This window comes from Vespa crabro, chromosome 16 (assembly GCF_910589235.1).
Source record: "Vespa crabro chromosome 16, iyVesCrab1.2, whole genome shotgun sequence".
Taxonomy (NCBI): domain Eukaryota; kingdom Metazoa; phylum Arthropoda; class Insecta; order Hymenoptera; family Vespidae; genus Vespa; species Vespa crabro.
This window is the reverse complement of record NC_060970.1, coordinates 1,615,431-1,630,642: the sequence shown is the minus strand read 5'-3', so window position 1 is coordinate 1,630,642 and position 15,212 is coordinate 1,615,431. Positions and strand designations below refer to the sequence as shown.

The window sequence follows — 15,212 nt, the reverse complement described above, 5'->3', positions numbered from 1 at the left end:
GGATGAATTGTTCTCGATTATTGCATCTAGAAGATCTCAAGAAAGAAGATCTCGAAAGGCTTACTTTTTGTGTTATGATATGTTTCATTATATTATAACGTTTAAATGCATATGCAAAAACATATTTATTCACATTAATCAGATTTTATAGTTTTTATAATAATAAATTTCGTTAACATCCACATAATTGGCACACGTTCAAACACGCATAGTCAAAATGCTGCAGAAGCCAATGTGTGAGCGCCTTCGTCACCAATTGTGACAACCAATCGCACTTAAATCACACTTCAAAGAGTTGTTGCATGACTCGTATTAATTAAATGACTCATTAATAAAACATGAAAATACTACCCTAAGCTAATGAAACTAGACGATGCCCAATAAAAAATCAATTATAACTGTACCATTCAAGAGTAAATCCAAAAAGTTAATTATTAATGACTATGTTCGTCAATAATTAATAGAAAAAATTACAACCAGTAACTCATGTCAAGTCGAATCTTTCATCCTCGACATAATATATACTGGAGGGATTTAAATTTGTTCACTCACTGCTTAAAATCCACAATAGCTCCAAAACACTCGCCCCGTAGCTCGAAATTTATTTAAGCTGTTCCGTAATAAGTCCAAAATGCAATAAATCGTCGTAGATGGAAAATTAATTCGATTGAATTTGTAATACATTGACTTAATGGCAATGCAAATCTGAAAAAGAATTAAACGCAATTTTTATTAAATTTATCGTAATAAAAAAAAATGTAGAATTATATTAGCTATTAAATTTAAACATTTATTTACCAATATTCTTCTACAGAAGTGTAATAAGTCCTTGATCATCTTCCATGATGCACTGACTCAAATGCGCAATAATTATTTAATAATTAAGAGGCAAACAATGAATTTAATTCGCGAATATCTACTGCTTGTTATATATATATATATATATATATATATATATATATATATATATATATATATATATATATGTATCTATAGTATATCTGAGTGTAGAAAAAAAGAATAATAAAATTTTATACGAACAAATATTGACTCTATGACTGCTTTGGACCCAAATTATTCATATAGATTTCTATATGAATAATACTATTCTATAGATAGAATAATTATTCAAATTATGCATATAGATATTCCTAAAAGTTTGTTAACATCATAAAACGCAAACAAATTTAAATTAACCGAAGAACATTAACAACAAATCTACTTCACAATTCCTTCTTTATTTTATCGAAATAAAGATCGATTCATCTATGGCTGCACGAATAAATGCAATCATAATCTGAAAATAAAAACAATATCAATATAATTGTACAATACAAAAAAAAAGTTAAAAGTATAAAGTCAAAAAATAAAAGATTACTCAAATTCTTACTAGCAAAAAGTAACAATGAAATAAACAAAAACATTGTAACGGTAACAAAAAGAATTAAAAAATAATATCACCTACGAATCACAACATTATTTAAAAAATATTAATAATGTTCACGATACTAATTATTTTATAATAAAAATACATAGCATAATTATTAATGATTCTAAAATAAAATATAGTTAAATTTTCACTGGAATAATTAACACGCAAATACTTATACAGTAGAAGAATAGCCGAGAATGTTATTGCGAGTAGGTATCGTATCATTCTGAGAAAAAGAGATCACCTATACCCATCCCTGATACAAATCTCTCTGTACACGAAAACAAATTTCCGAGAACAATTACTGATATCATTTCTTAGGACGTAATAGAAGATTTATTCATATTTAACGTACCCTCATACATCAAAACATACTTGACTTTTTTTTTAACAGCACACTTAGCTTACTTCGACTACATAAGAAAAACAGCAAAATATAATACACGATCTTCACTGTGTTTCCAACTTTGTCGATGCATAGAATTTTATGTATTATTGTACATAGACAAAACGTATGTTACATATAAGGTATAGTACACAATATACGTAGTATTATAATTTTTGAAAGGTAATATAATATTCTTTTGACAACAACACAAGTTATTACAAAATGTCCTTTCTTGTCTTTCAAATCCTACCATTTTCTTCCAACCTATATACATATATTTATCCTTAATATATATTATAAATAAGATAGCATTCACTGTCTTATGAATTATACCATGAGCTTGACAATAACAATTCCGAACGAAAACTTGTTCGCTGTTGTGACAAAGAAATGTCTTAATTTTGAGAGTTCTACGTATGTACATGTGCGTAACTGTACAAATGTATGAATATACATATATTTATCCATGACGAGTCATATACACAACGTGTACGTGTGATATATGTATGCACATATATAGTATTAGTATTCATGTATAGTATCTATCAGGAATATACACACATGTATATATATTATATGTACGATATATTAAGTACGCATATGTATGTACACAAATATATACGATTTAGATAAAAATCGAATATAACACATAATACGATCAGTCAAGATTAATAATTGATAAATTATTATATTCCGTTCAACGAGTCATCAGTAGAAATAAACATGCGTGATCAGAACAGAACCGTATTTACAACTTTCAGACTCTTCTTCAACAATTTGCCAGTAATCCTTCATCCGTCTAGTAAACCCGAGAAATCGAAACTAGCTAATAAAAAGCCATTTTCAATTCTAAATTTTACAGTTGACTATCAATAGTAGTTTAACAGCCAATAGCTATTGTCCATCGCATCTATCACGTGCCTAGCAAGCGAATGTTTTATTTATTTTTATTCGACTTTTTGAAAAGGACACGAACTAAATTATCTTAAAACAAGAAAAGCAACCACAAAAATAAAGGCCAGAAATTCGAGAAAAATATGACGCAATAGCACGGCGATGAAAACATGTAAACGGTGATTATATTTTCGCCAACGTTTCAAAAACGCAATATTTTCTTGACTTGCAAACACTATATCGTAGAAATCTCATGTTTGGTGATCGATTATGTATATTGGACGAATAAGTAACATAGAAAAAAAAATTTTAATTACCTGTAATTACGAGATGATAAAACTTCATTATCACATACGGACCCAAACTAGTCTCAGCGATCCCGGCAACAAGAATGACGAAGACCTATCTATGGAGCACCACCTTTTAAACATTTTATACTAATATACAAGCAAATAATAAATCGAATAATAAGTAAAATTATCTATGTAAGAAATTTGAATATCTCTTGTAAATATTCTAAAGAAACAATATCTCCATCTATTCATTTTTATCTATTAGGGTTTAATAATATAGTTATAATAGTATAGTATAGTTAAATTGAATAATATAGTTAAAATATTATATAATTGAAATAAAATATTAGAATTCGGTATCATCAGAAATGTTTAATCGGTTTCTGAAAGAAAGTGATGCTTTTCGTGAAGAACATAATTGTCAATAAATAACTGTGTCTTTCTAAAAGAATAATCTAAAAGAATAAAGACTTACACAAAACTTTCATTATATACAATGCATTTGTTTGACATTTTTTTACTGTGATCCTTTTTCTTTAACTTCATCCTCTACAAATCGATTTCTTTTTCGTATATATAAACAGAATTGTATAATGTGAAAGTTATAATATTACTTCTATAATTATACTATTATATATATACAATTATATTATTATATATATACCAAGTATAACATATACTTATTAAACATAAGAAAAGTTTTATATATAAAGTAAGAATTTCTTTTTTACTGATGAAATAAAACGAAATTTTCAAAATACAGATGAGCATTAAACATAATTTTAAAGTTATATAACGTTGCAAAGAATTAATGGCAAAAAATATGCAAAAAGAAAGTTTTAATAAATTAATGTTCTACCCAAAAAAAATAACTGATCTACTTTCTTGGACCAGTATTTTTATACATATATACTTACCTGCTTTTACTATATATGAAAAGAAACAAAAAATAAAACACCTACTCTTTGTTCGAAGTTACATCATGAAATTATTTCTTCTTTCTTCTACCATCTTCTTCGTCCTTACAACTGATAGTAACTGACGATAGTACTGACGACACTTCTCGTGGACCTTCAGAATTGAAATAAGCATAGACAGATGATGAGAACAAAGAGCCCAACTGATTGGCCGCACATGCGCACCAACATCACGTATCGCACACATGCCCGCACGTACAGGAACGCACGCGTGTTCTATTCAGTCGACTTGTATGCTCTTTAATATATATATATATATATATATATGTAAGTGTGTGTATATATATATATATATATATATACATATATATATCATATATACATATATATATATACATATATATATCAGCGATTATATCAGCGATAATAATTGATTTGTACGGCGAATCTTTCCCCGTCCTTCCTAATCGTCAGAGTTATAGATTAACTGGTCGCTATGAATAAGAGTCAGCATAAGGCTAGGATACCGTCGGAGTTTATTAATGCAAATTAATGAGAGATCGCGCATTCTTTTATAGGATTCCGTGCAACTTGTGAGGTAGATAACAAATATAGTGTGAATTATAGTTATCACAGTATATTTGTTGAAATAAAATACAATTGTTGCTCTTGTATAATAATGTATACTTATGTTGTTGCTATTTAGATTGTGCTGGATTGCCCCGATTGAGGCATAGACAGTGATATTGATAAGACTCGATTATTTTACTGCTGAGTAAAAATGCTTTGATGTGATTGCCTGTAGATTTCTCCCGAACTATCCACGAAGGCATTAATGAATTAGGAAAAGAAAATGGAAATAAAGGAGTTTAAGTAAAAAGTGTTACGAAAGGGAAAGCAATATCATTATTGATCGTGAGCGTGTCAAGATAGTTTATTCGAAATGTTTAAACAGTCTCATGTGTGATCCTTTGTCCTGGTGAACGTGTGGACTCATGAGAGTTGCACTGATATTTGAAGGACAAACTCTTGGCTCGTCGTACCTAAGAGTCTACTTTCACAGTTTATTTATTGCCCATTTCGACATATTATTGAAGACAAGGTACTTGACTAAAAACGTTAAAACTCGAACAAAGGTGATAATATGTTTTTTATTTATGTTCATTCTTAGCAAGTATCCAAGAAGTTCCCAAAAGCAGATATTTCGAACAGTAATATATATATGACCCTTAGGAGAAAGTACTGAGAATAACTGAGGGACACATGTGTACGTCACAGTATATGATACATATATAAATAGATATATATAATAGAAAGATATATGTTATATATATATACACACACACACACACACATGCCATAATTAATTTCTGTATATTTTTACATCGATCTATAATGTATTACATAAAATATTCATATTGTTACGCTATTAGTCTCCATTTCGAAGAATCCATCCTTCATTGCCCTCTAAATCACATTAGATACTTAGAAAAAAATCTTACAAAGAAAAATGCCTGTTGACACATAAAACATTCGTTATAAGCATGTTATAAGAAATGTTCGTTATAAGAAATAAAATAAAAGAAGCTAAGAATAAAAAGTAATTGTTATAATAAATAATTTTGAAAAGAATGCAAAATTTAATTGACAAGAATTTGACTTAACAGACGAATTTACATATATGGCTTCATTAATCATACGTCATATATATATATATATATATATATATATATATATATATATATATATATATGCGTGTGTCGTACATATACACACACATACACTCTTCATACGCGCTTGTACACGAGCGTAAAAAAATTTCGCCTTGTCAACAAAAAGTAATACAACGGCAACTCAAGATTGAATAGGACATTTTTTTTGAACGTTCTGAGGAAATTAAAATTGTTATTTACAATCTACGGTGAAGGTGAAAGATAAACCTAAAGGTGAAAGAAATCGGTAAAGCATCATTTATCGGCAATCGAAGGAGAAAATAAGATACATATTCTCATATAAGCTTTACGTAATGCTATCTAATACTATAAAACATTAACTATATGAATGAATAAAGAATTAATATTATACACTAGCTAACTATTTTATTCTGTTCTACATGATATTATAGATATATTTTTAACAATAAAATGTTTAAAATTTTCAATTATACTTTATACTATAATCTGTTTAACAGAAATTGTAAACAGAATATATCATAATACTAAACCATTTTAACATATTACGGACCAGACATCTTATTACTAATCATCTTTTTTCGCATAAAATATTTTTAAATCTCTAACATCGTCATATTAATATTTGTTTTCAACAAATATTTTGAAATTACATGCGTTTTTAATATAAATTGTGCATACAAAACTCTTTTTAAAGTATGATATTTAGTAAATAAACGAAACTCCATATAGCTTGCAAACATAGCGCATTTCACTTCTTTTGCTTATAATGTAAATGATATATACATGGAGCAATATTTTAAACTTCGTAAGGAAAAACTTTATATCTTATTTTATTTTCAGTATCACGAATTTGAAATATTCTATATAAATTAAAAATATTACGATTAATCTGGCAAAATTTTTAATTATTAACTCTTATTACTAATCTACTAACTCATAATACCATTCTTGCTTAATACGTAGAAAATGTGAGATATCTTGTCATTGGTCCATATTGTCTTAACAATTGACACATCAAAAACATTAAAAAATTTTATAATTGTATTTCGTGTTATTTCAATCATTATTGTTATTTTATGGTTTTCTTATGTGATTTCATAGATGAGATATTTTTAATGTCAAATTATGAAGCTTTTACTCATCAATTACTCTATATACATACATCTTCCATAATTCTGCATTTTTACAAGATTATTTATTTATATATATTTTTCTGTTAAAGAACACAAAATTAATTGGTCATTTTACATAACAAATTGTTAAAGAGTTATCCTATGATTGTCAAAACATCTTCAAGAAGGTAATTTTCAAAGTATAAAAATACGACTGTATAAGAATTCGCAGCGCACTATGATGATAGTGATGTAAAAACAAAGAGTAGTAATATTTTATGTTTTGTAATAAAATGTATGTAATATTTTTATTGTCTTCAGAGTTACTGGTATTTGTATTCAAATTTTTCAGTTTCATTTAAAACACTCATAAATCTGTATTTATTATTTATTACGATATGACCATCATCTACAACAAATGTAACCAATAATATAAAACAAAATAATATACAATTTTCAACTCTTTATATTGTTTCAAAAGTATTATTTAGCAAATAAATACACACATCGCTTTTGACTAGTCAAGGACTAGGTTGAGAGTGAACATTTTAATTGTTAGTTAATCTATCCTAGTGTGATTTTACATATGCTATAAGTAGCAATGCCTATATTCGTTTGCTAAATACATTAACATGATATACATTTACTATTAATTGACATATACTTGAATCTAACTTTCAAATTTTTACAATTATTAATAGATATTTTGTATAAAAATATTTCTCTTTTGATAAAAAAGCATTTGTAATGATATAGATATACATTTTAATAGTTTAAGGATATTCATTAAACATTATAATGACTTACGTAATCCATGAGAATAGGAGTAATTCTTGACCGATGAATAAGGTCGCATTTTAAAGACGAAGAATTAATCTAGGACATCAGTTTTCCGAATTTTTGAAAAAGATTTATTTTATTAAAAAAAATCGTGTTAAAAATAGTATTTTTTAAAGAATAGTTTATAAACAAATAAAAAGATTTTCCAAAAATTCGAGAAAGATTTATGGTAGATTCATGTTTAAAATAAGACCTCATTCATTAAAATTGGTCAAAAATTACTCCTGTTCTTTTGGCTGAAGTAACGAGTGGCACATTACGAGATTTTTCTCCCAGTGCTATTTTGTTATGGTTTCCTCTGTAGGACTTCATTTCATATTATTACTATTACTAGTACTATTACTATAATAATAATATGTAATATAATAATATAATAATAAGAATAGTAATAGGAAAAAATAGAAAAATATACTTATATTATATACATCATGACATTTGCTGACGATAATTTAAGGTAACAAAAGGAGTAAAAAACGTCATTTTATGTCATGATTTTATGCGCGTACACTCAATAAATCCTGTCCTTGATAATTTCAACCCAGGACTATCCAACGATAGATAAGACTAACCTTTTGCACTCAAAGCAATTTTTAATAAGAACTTTTAGCAATTCTAAGTTGTTTTTACAATGAGCTATCAGCTACTTCAAGAGTATTTTATCAGATTGATTAGAATAAGCAGATGCCGAAATATCTCCCTATATGTATAAAAATTCAAGGTTGTTTATAATTGCCGCCACAGCAATGGCAACGCAGTGGAGAAGAAAACAACATATCATGACAAGTAGGTTTTCATCCGCTATCATTGTCTTACTACCTTATCGTCGTTACGTATTTGTTTCCATATTATTTCTTCACGATGGCATTTAGTAGCTAAAAGGTTAAAAGATCATATGCGATATGTAAGGCGAAGAAGGAACCAGTTGCCAGACTGTTTTCACGTGAGCGTAGACGAAGTTGTGTTTATTTGGTTAGAATAACGATTAACCATTGCCACGGAAAAATCACAAAAAATACCCAAAATGGCTAAGGTAAAATGATTATTATACATTAGTATATTTTATTTTATAATTATAAATTATAGCATACACAACTTATAATTGTAATATTTATTCACAATTAAAATCTTTTTTAGGTGAAAAACAAAGCACTCGAGAAAATTTAAATCATGTTAAACCTGCAATAATGTTAAACCTATCTATAATTTTACATGGAGAACAATTCACTTGTAAGTATTCCCTTTTAGCCGCTTAAGCAGAAAATATAAGATCCCCATAAATTGGCTGACTATAAACATGGAAAATGAAATATCTATGACGACAATATGTATAAGAATCATATGGTTATAACGAATCGGATGAAATATGCCCGATGGGAAGAAAGTCACAAATAATACAGAGAGAAAGGTACTTTAAATACAAAAAATAGTACATTTTATAGTCTTAGTTGTATTAGAAATATTTCAAGGTTTTATATGTCCAATTTATTTTAAATCTGTATATGAACGTGCGCTAGATGTTGATCATAGAAACATTATATTATATTGAAATAGAATTGCACAATAAGTAAATAAATTATGCCAGAAATTTATTAGATCGTGCAGTTACAATTTTACCTAGAATAAATCAATTTTGATACAAATACACATATATTACGGAAGAAATGTTAGAAAATATTACTGGTAAGATTTGATATAAAATGAGAGATTATTTTTTATTATCTAACTTGATTTTATAGAGATTTATTATAGAAACACGTCAAGTTTTTGGGCGATGGATGGAATGGGAACCTGACTAACAGATATGGCAAACATATATTAAATTTGAATTACGATATAAAGAAATACAAAGAGCAAGGTAGAGATATATAATTATATAGGGAGATATATACTTTGTAATAAATAGAGGACGCAAAGTTTATAATAAATATGCTATAAACTTTTTCGGAGATGAGAGCTTAGATGAAAAGCTATTTATAGCATTTGCAAGATTTAAAGAAGTACAGAAAGAAGTATTATTTTAAGATAACAATATATTCAGTTTCTCTGTTATAATAAGTATAATTTTAATATGTCTTTGATAGCATGATAGAGGAAGAATAATTTCTAAGTATGCTTTAGACAATACTTTAAAAGAAAGAACAAATGAAATACATAATGCATATATATAAATAATAAAGAAGTCAAGGAGAATCCTTCTAATGATGCTTGATTCGACTATCTGAGATTAGTAAAATCTGAAGAAAATCATAATGTTGTAAGAGCGTATGAACGAGCTATAGGAAATGTCCCTCCTACTAAGGTAATGAATATTTACTTTTTAACAATTCTGAAGTCAAATTGAAGTTTCTTTCTATAAAATAAATTTTTTACATGAGGCGCATGAAAACGATATATCTATTTGTAGATAAGTTATACTTTGTTCAAAGAAATTGACACGGAAGTTATAGGTAGATTTCATCAAGTTTCAGGTACAGTTTATCTTATATAAAATTATTGTTATATATGAAGATATAAATTTATAATATTTTATTGTTACATATAAAAATAAAACTTTATAATAATCTTGTTATTTTTCAGAACCTGTTTAGATCTTATTCCATATTAATATTTCACATTTTCTAGAATATGGCTATGTTGAAATACAACAACAAAATTTGACTATAGTGAGAAAAACATTGGTATGCTATTATTATTACCATTTTTTTTTCTTTATAAGTATTAAATTATTGTATTTTTAAATATTTAATTTCATTTATTTCAAGTAATTTCATTTATAATATTGCGTGTTTATCCCAAAGACAAATTGTACCGTGGTTACAATGATTTATAGACACAATCTAGAGAATTTGACAGATACAGGATTCTGTATGAGAAATTACTTGAATTTGCATCTCAAAACTGCATAACGTGAATAAAAGTAAACTACTTTTCTTATAGTTACATTTACCTTATGTTTTATTTACTTATATTTATGTAATTATTATAATGTCTATATGTCTATGAAATAGAAAATACTAGACAGCTATTTCAGAGATTATTAGAACGAATTGTTCATGTCAAAGTAAGCTTGATTTCATTGTATAATTATAAATATGTATATAAAAAACTTAATTTATAAATCTTCTTACATTATAATACACGCATTTGGATAGCTTATGCTAAATTTGAATTAGTTAATTCTCCATCCGGAGATGATGTTGATAATGTTACTTTAGCGTGTAGAATTTTTGAACGTCGGAATTATCCATTATTTGCAAATTGTGACAAAGAAAGGAGAATATTACTTTTGGGAGCATGGAGAGATTTCGAAAATGAGAAGGGAGACAAATAGAGTTAGATTAAAATTATTGTCAAAATGCCTAGAAGAATTAAACGAAGAAGACGAATGGTTGAAGAAGATGGAGTATGTAGTTTTTATAATATACATTAAATAGTACAATAACATTGAATAGTTTTGGAGGAATTTAAATTAAAAAGAAGTATTTTTAATTTATATGAAAAAAAATCTATATTAAATAGAAGATATTTCGCTTCCGGAAAAAGTATTCGACTACCAAAATATACCAAAGAGCAAATCTTAACTTCTTGGCATTAGCGAAAGCGTGGATAAAGTAAAAAATTTCTAGTGAAACTACTCAAAATGAAAATTAACAATTAGAATCGGACAGTTAAAAATAATTTATATCTTTTGTATTATTATTATATTTATATTGTGTAAATAGGCAATCTAAGTATTGTGGAGAATTTTATATTTATCTTGAATTATTTATAAAATGTAAAAGGTATAAAATTATGCTTTGATAGTTTTTTTTGTGTAAATACAGTTTATATTTTATTAATAATAAACAATTTTCTATAAGTTATATTTAAAATCTTTATATTTAAAATCCTGTATAATCACTTCTAATAACATATTTAAAAATGGTAATACAGGGGTTTTACAATGTATTATATTGTAAATATTACGAAATTTTACAATATATATATTATAAAATAGGGAATTTAATTAAAGATAGCATTATTTTATGCAGTGTTCAGAGGCTACCAGAAAGGTAGTAATTGAAAATAGTTTTTTCCATTAAGAACTTACAACAAACTTTAACTATTATCACTCCGATTATTTAGTGCAATTAACGATCGGCAACTCTAACTTATCTTTTATATATGCTTGCTTATTAGGTTTGGAATATCTTACTTTAAATGCGACCATAACATGCAAGTAATAATCTTCAAATTATTTTAAAACAATCTTTATACATTTTCAAGAAATATATAATTTTGATAATAATCAATAATCATATTTGATTTTGAAATTTTTTCTATGATTACAATTCGCTTATCTTCCCAAATTAGCCGCAAATAATTTTTTTCTTTCTCGTCATAAAAGTGAAATAGATGCATTTAGAATAAAATAAAAAAAAAAGATTAGCTAAGATGTGAATAAAGTGTATACGGAATTTAGAGTCATAATTGAGTGGTCGAAAAGTAAAGTTAATAAGGAATAAAATAGTCAGTGTAATGCCTGAAAAATACACTTGGAGTGATAAGGGTTAAATTATAATAAAGCAAATTGTATTTGTGATATTGTAATATTTTTTACTTCATTTTAAAATATATTCAGGTGATACCATTATGTATAAAAAATAATAACGGTCAAGTGACCACCTTGGCTCTGTATGATCATGTGTTTTCTCTTGATCTAATTTTCGATTATTTGTACGAACATTCTCGTACAAATAGGATTCAATTTTATCAATGACATGAGTGATATTAGCCTCTCATCAATAGTCAAGTGACTTACTGGCTGAAAAATTCAAAGAATTCGTTATTTTACGAAGTGATCACATTATTTGGTAACCAAGATCATGTAATGTCTATTTTTTATGAAGCTACATTAAATCTATGCCAAAAAATTGCAAACGATTGACAAGTTAAGAGGTAATATTATTAAAAAAAAAGACGGATGAACAAAATGTTTGATGAAAGTGCAGGATCACATTGAAAAAATCTTATTATAATACATTGACACAATATAAACTTAATCTATATAATATATATACGAGTCAATTCGATTAACTCCACTTTTTGAATGTTTTCAAATTTGTGTGTTAAACCTCTTGATGCAGTCTTCACTTTTTATACTCATAATAAATTTCTTTAATTTCCGTTATTTAATACTGATATTCCTGAAATAAAAAACAATTTATTTTTAACGATTATTCTAGAACTGTTCTATATTATTCACTTTATACGTTGTAAAATAAAAGCTACGTTTGTATTTATACATTTTACAATGTTTATTTAAATTTATACTTTAAAGAGAATTTTAAAAAGCAATTTATATTATTTCACTATATTCTCCAGTTTTTGTTTTATGGAGTTAATCAATTTGGCAAGTGAGTTCTTCATATATACAATAACCGCAAATAATAATGCAAATATACCCTAAATTATTCGTTTTATTGACAAAAAATAAATAGGTTTACGTTAAATCTAGTCAATCGATATTCTTGTTTCCGATTTTTAAAACAAGTTTTTATATTACTTTTGAAAATTATTTTTTTCTAGATGATTTTTGCACAGAAGATGACATTTTTCCAATATCGTACATGAAAATCTCATGTAAAAATACTTTATCTTTTAAATGAGGTCTTAAGAATTCATAGTGTAAATTTTTGCAAACACACAGAGAGAGAATTTCTTTAAGGCTGTTCATCATCTATCGTTCGAAGTAGGTGTAACTTCGACGATTGATATGATACATATAAATATCCTTCATTGATAGGGTCGTACTAGACACGACCCATATCTATTTTACGATAAATACATTAATAATAATAAATATAATTAGAATAATACTTATAATAAGTAGTATATAAATTTACGATATAAAAACAAGATTTTATCCAATATTTTGTAAAAAATAATAATTAGTGAGTATTTAAATATTACATATTATTACCGAAATCAAAATATTATTATGAGGTAAAACTCTTAGCGCTTTTTTTAAATGGTTTACCCCGATAGGACTAATCCATTCTGTACTACAAGTATTACTATTATTACTACACCAAATAACAATGCAACATGATATTAGTAATAAAAACATATTTGAATATTATGAACATTATATACATTCTATCTTTCAATAGAAAAATCAGTGGTGACAAGTTACTATTTGGATATCTCGGATAAACTTTGATAAGTATATTGTATTTTTAAAATACGCGTTGGAAGAATACGAGCTTTAGAGGAATAAACCATTTCAGGCGGAAGGTACTCGTGATAAAAAAACGTAAGCTTTCATCTATTCTTCCTAATTGAAAGCGGTAATTACTTTCAATCTTATCATCCCTTTTAATGTCCAAACAATAAAATAATACTACTTGTTTTGTATTGAGTCGTGTGGGCGCTGCAACTACTCTTTGTTGCTACTATCTAGAACTTGTTGGTCGTCTAGCGTTTGGTTGTAAAGGATAGGAGACGTCGTGAAGCGTCTGCTTTCTTCCTTTACGTGTTAATCGGCTTCTCCTTATAGTTCTCACAGGATCAGTGTCTCCAGAATCCGGTTCGAAGGATTAAACTGTTTTGTGTTTCGCAGGGTGGGCGCAACTACGAGAGCGATTTTAGATGTGCGTCCCGCATCGGACCAGCTATGACAGTCAATTTGCACGGAGAAATATCCTCCGTCTGTCCGAGCTACAGACCCACTGGTCGCGATGAATAAGAGCGGCGGCACTAGGCTAGGATACCATTGAAGACCGTCAGCAAAATACCGCTTGTCGCGTTCCCGCGAATTAATGGAAAAACGCGCGTTCTTTTAAAGGATCATGTGAAACTCGCGAGGTAGATGCGCGATATTAAATATTGCACGCGTTGAAGTTGATTCGATATATATTTGATGAATTAAGTTACAATTATTTATGTGTTTCGTATAATGATGTGTAGGTAGTTGTACTGGCTGGTTCTGAATAAGACTTGAGAGCTTAGACGTCGTGAATGTGAAAGATGTAATTTGCCTAGTTTTTGGAAGTCTAGAACTATCCACACAGACTGCAATGAAATTACAGGGAATAAAAAGGGCGAAGTTGAAGTATGATCTGAGCATGGAAAGGGAAAGAATAAAGGCCCATTGGTCGGGGATAGTTCATTGGATTGTTTAAATATTCCATGTGTACCCCCTTTGTTCTAATGATCATGTAGATTGTAGGGTGTCAATAGATATTTTAAAGTTAGAAACCAAATAACCCTTGACTTGTCGCGCCTAGGAGTCTACTTTCATTATTGGTCGGCTTGACATATTATCGAAACACAGATACTTTACTAAGAAACCCAGACAAAGTTGGCCATATGTTTTTTATCTATGCGTTTTGTTAGCTAATATCCAATAAGTTCCCAAGGGTAAATATTTCCAGTGGTGATACATGACCTTTAAGAGAAAGTACTGTGAACAATAGAGAGACGCACGTGTGCGTTAACACCACTGTCCCAGTGACGTGTAAAAGATTCTTTACTTGGTACATTTATCTGTCAGAGTATTAATTAGATAAATTAAAATTAAACATGCCCAATTAATTAATTCTTTACTTGGCAGTTTTTTATTAATTTGAAGATGCCACGCACTACTAGAATTTATACGAAT

The 15,212-nt window shown here is 27.6% G+C and overlaps 2 long non-coding RNA genes and 1 pseudogene across 2 annotated transcripts; 2 read left to right on the top strand and 1 right to left on the bottom strand.

The window, feature by feature from the left end:
• Positions 1-983: 983 nt before the first annotated feature.
• Positions 984-4,089, bottom strand: LOC124429734. The gene is made up of 3 exons (XR_006943536.1): positions 3,970-4,089; positions 3,032-3,134; positions 984-1,297 (listed from the first exon to the last, which is right to left on the bottom strand). It is a non-coding gene; the product is annotated as an uncharacterized LOC124429734 (long non-coding RNA).
• A 291-nt stretch (positions 4,090-4,380) lies between these two features.
• Positions 4,381-6,019, top strand: LOC124429737. The gene is made up of 3 exons (XR_006943539.1): positions 4,381-4,522; positions 4,631-5,026; positions 5,096-6,019. It is a non-coding gene; the product is annotated as an uncharacterized LOC124429737 (long non-coding RNA).
• A 2,965-nt stretch (positions 6,020-8,984) lies between these two features.
• On the top strand, positions 8,985-11,369 carry LOC124429782 (annotated as a pseudogene).
• Positions 11,370-15,212: the final 3,843 nt, after the last annotated feature.